This window comes from Halyomorpha halys, unplaced genomic scaffold (assembly GCF_000696795.3).
Source record: "Halyomorpha halys isolate HHAL.00 unplaced genomic scaffold, Hhal_1.1 Scaffold24.1, whole genome shotgun sequence".
In the NCBI taxonomy this organism is placed as follows: domain Eukaryota; kingdom Metazoa; phylum Arthropoda; class Insecta; order Hemiptera; family Pentatomidae; genus Halyomorpha; species Halyomorpha halys.
In genome coordinates, this window is record NW_027107648.1 from 665,565 (window position 1) to 670,306 (window position 4,742).

A 4,742-nucleotide genomic window follows, 5' to 3' on the forward strand; every position below is an offset into this window, starting at 1 on the left:
TTGAAACAGCCACCATTTTTTATTCCCCCTACCTATACTTGGCTGTCTCATCAATTTTGGCTAGTAATAATACATAGATTTGAATAAAGTAATCAAAAATTGGGGTGAAATAACTGCCTTTTTCTCTTCCCGGCTCTTGTACTATTACATGATGAAGCCGTAAAACAGATCAAAAATCATGAATGTACTATTTGGATACTTTGACTGTCGATGAGCCAGTACACAAACTTTGGACCACTTTGAAAGTTACAGAGGTGTTTTTTTAGCTACGAAGCTGCTACCTACACATCTCGGTAGCAAACTAAGTTCCTCTGACCTTTCGGAGTGGATCAATCTTTCGTCGACCAGTATTTATTTTATATTGTTTTTTTGTAAATTTGTCTCTTTTGTTTTTTTAATTTATTTATATAATTTTATTTTGTTTACAAGACCTATATATTTTACTTGTATTCATTGTTTTATTCATCTTTGTTTATTTTAATTTAAGTTTCCTAATGTTTAGATTAACCGAATAACTGTTTATACCCAAACCTGCTAGTTATTTGTTTGTTTAAAAGCCTTCCAACAAAAAAAAAAAATAGCAATTTGAGATGGCTTTAAGAATAGGTTAATAAAGGTTTTTTTTTTTGGTTTTTTTCCCCGTACCCTCCATTAATTAGGAAAAGAAATTAAGGTACATAAAATATGTATGTACAAGTTTTTATCCTTTTTCTACCATAGGTATTTTAAGGTTTAATTAATTTGTACACTGTATGTGCAGAGTCGTCGGCGCCAAGTGCGCGTTGATACTATGTTGAGCGGGGAGGGTCCGCTTTGCTGGTGGTGATGATATTATATTTAGGTTGCAGAGCCCAAACCTCTTCCCACGGTAAGAACATTTACCAAGGGGACATCTCCTTGCCATCTCCCAGGTGGTGGTGGAGGGGCAATATAATAGGTTAATAAAAGCATTTTATGTATAACTTTGTATTAATATAGTAAGTGAGAAGAGAGATAAAAAAATGATTTTTTTTTGCTATGCTGCCCGAATACATTTAGTACAAGAGCCGGGAAGAAAAAAAGGCAGTTATATCACCCCAATTTTTGATTACTTTAATGAAAACTATGCATAATTACTAGTCAAAATTGATGAGTCTGCCAAGTATAGGTAGGGGGAATAAAAAATGGTGGCTGGTTCAAAACCTTAAAAATAAACACTAATTTTTAATTCGGAGCTCTATTATCTTAAAACTACCAGCAACACTAGAGAATCTAAGAGAACTTATTTGCGTTATATTTTGACCGCACCCCCCAACCATTTGCTCCTCATATAAGTCATCCACTGTCACCTATCTCTCATAATAATATTATATTACTTGTGCCTACGGGTTTTTGATATTTTTATTTGGTACTTTAGGTATTATCATTCTATTATATTCACGTTTCTTATTTATTTATTCTAACATCATACATATTATTTTATTATATCTTCCTTTAGTAGGGTTTTTTGATTTTCATTACAAAGTTGTCTATAATTCCATTTATAAAGGTTTCCATTGTCCATTTACATAGCTTCCCTTCTATTTGTAGAATCCCTTCTATCTGGTATGTTTATTTTAAATCAATGTTCAAATTGAAATTATCTCCCAGTGATAACAAATTTATGATATTTTTATGATTATGTTGCATTGACTAATATTTAAAGCTGTATTATATCATTGACTCCTTAGGATGAGATTTTCCATATTCAGGATTAATATTATTGATTCTAGTTGAAACATTCTTTCATATTTATGTTTCATCTTATTGGCTAAATAATTAAAATTATAGCGTTGAAAGAAAATAAGTGACGGTATGAAGTAGATAGTGGTAAAATAGTCCGGGTGTAGTAAATAGTAAAAGAAAACTAGTTATTGTTAACCAACGTTTTGCCCACTTTGCAGGGCTTCGTCAGGGCTGTCAGATTGAAATAGAGAGGACAACTAAGTCGGATTTTTATTAATGGAAATGGAAATTTTAAAACAAATCTTTATATGGAAATAAAAATAAAAATGAAAAAAAAAACAAACGACATTATCATAAAAAAGGAATATACATAAAATATATTATTTTTAAAAACCCACACTCAGGATTTTTTAAATATATCATGCTGATATATTATAATACTTGATCTTTTTTTTTTTTTACATAACCCGGAATGCATTGTAATATATTAGCGCACAGAATACATTATAATTTAAGAAAAACAATTTAATAAAATTTATTAAAGCTTTTTGTAGAACAGTAGATGAAGATGCAGAAGGCGATTGGATGTTGATGATGATCACTCTGAGGAGTTTAACAACATCGAATTGGCCATGGATCGATGCTAACCTTACAGGGACCTGGCCCCACTTATCCTTAGCCGCCAGATCTGCTCCACGGTCCAATAGCTCTTTCACTACGCCAACCCGTCCCGCTTCGGCTCCATAATGTAGAGGAGTGCATCCATCGTTAGCCTGATCATGGAGAGGTGCTCCTCGGCCAAGCAGAAGTTTAACAATATCCAAATGACCCATTAGCGCCGTCAAGCCCCACTTATTCTTAGCTCTTACATCTTATCCGCGATTCAACAGGACGGTCACCACACCAACGTGCCCTTCTCGAGCTGCCACATAGCGAAGTGCTCCCGTCAGCATCCCTTTAATCCAGTCTGGCTCCATTGACCAGCAAGGTTAATACACACTCAGTACAGCTCCTTTCAGTGGCCAAGTGGAGCGCAGTCCTCCCTCTTTTGCTCTTGAGTGTTGGATTAGCCCCAGCCAATAGCAGTTGTCTGATAGACGGAGTACTTTAATTTTTAATAGCTTCTTCCAAAGGAGTAGCACCATCGACGTTAAGGACTTCGAGATCTGCCTTCTGAAACCCGAGTACAGCAACAGAGGACGTGCTGCCATTCCTCACGGCCAGATGAATGAGGCTGCCCCCGGACTGAGTTGACCCGTCGACATTTCCTCCTTCAGTAGCTATGGAAATAATCTTACAAACATTGTCGTCAGCCACAGCTTTCTTCAGTTCCTTTGCCAAATCGTTACTGCTTTCCTGGAAATAAAATATAGACATATTTTTTATAATATCTTATTCCAGGTTGTTAGTTATTACAATGTATTGTATATGTGTATATGTAGATATCAAAAACGTAAATTCAATTTCTTTGAAATAAAATTCTTGATCCCGTTTTCAATCTAGAAGACAAACTATATTTCAGTTTCTATTAATATAACTAGTTATAGTTATATTAATAGGGCAAGATTGTATATGTGTAAAAAAAAACAATGACATATTTCTATGTTTAGATCATTAAGTTATTTTGAAAATAAGCTGGTTTCATAAATAAATAAAATAAAAACAAGGAGGAAAAAGTCAGTTATTTCATTAAAAAATGTTATTGCATTTATGAAAACTACGTTTAGTCAAAATTGATGAGTCTACCAAGTAAGGAGGTATATAAAATGGTGGCTGATTCAGAATGTTAAAAAAAAATAATTTTCACATTATGATTATTTGTATGGAAAACATTTAAAAGTTTTCAGTTAGCAAAATGAAATAACATTAACATCTTATTTTATTAACTATATTATGTACTTTTTTGAGACTGGTTAATGTTGTTTAAATAAATAATTTAATTTTTATCCATTATAGTCCCAACACATTTTATTTTTCTTACAAGTCCGACGTTTCGTCCAATCCGGCCATCCTCAGGGACAATCTACCTCAAAACAGCTTTTATTACATGTATGATCCTCAACAATCCAATTAACAATAATAACAATAATACTTAACAATATTATTTATAATTTATCTTACCTTAATACAATTTTTGAACTAACTGATTTAAAAAACTCAACTTCATGCAGGCTATTCTCCCCAGGTCAAAACAACAATTTCTATGAAATATTAAAAATTAGCTAAACATATTTATTGTTAATAAGTATCTCCTACATTATGTCTAATTACCTAATTAGTCAATTTTCAAATTAAAATTCATTTATCACATCATTCATGGCTAATTATACTTATCTTAATTTAATTTATCCCATATTTTTCATAAATCAATTTTACTTAATATCTCCGCATAGCGTTGGTTCTAATTTCTTGTATCTGTTTTGAAATTCACTGTATAATTAATGTTTTCAGGTATGTAAATGGATTCAAGTATTTTCCTTTCGAATGTATTATTTTCTTTATGTAAAATCATTGTATTTTCAAAATCGAAAATATGCTGGTTTTTGGTTGCATGCTGTTTATTTGGATCCCTCTCCTTGTTTTTCAAATCATAATTGTGTTGATAAATTCTGATTCTAATAAATATAAATTCTAATATAGATTTATTTTTTAAATTATTTTATCCATTAATTTTTTCATAGTTTGATTATGTTTATTTTCTTCATCCTTCTGTTTGTATATATTTAGAGAGACATTTTATTTATTTTTATGTATTTTTTTTCATTTATTTATTTATTATTATTCTATGTTATTTTGTTTTAGTATAAACATAATCAATTATCACTATTATTTATTACCGAATAACTCTGTGGAAGATTGTAGTATTTACCAATAAATAAAAAAAGATAAAAATATATATGACTGAATATTAAATGGATATATCTTCATAACAGATTTTATTTTTTTAACTTACAACTTTATAATTTTTGTTTTCCTAAATCCCATGGGTGCGTGGGTTTGAGATCTTTTTTTTTTTTTTTTTTTTTTTTTTTTTTTTT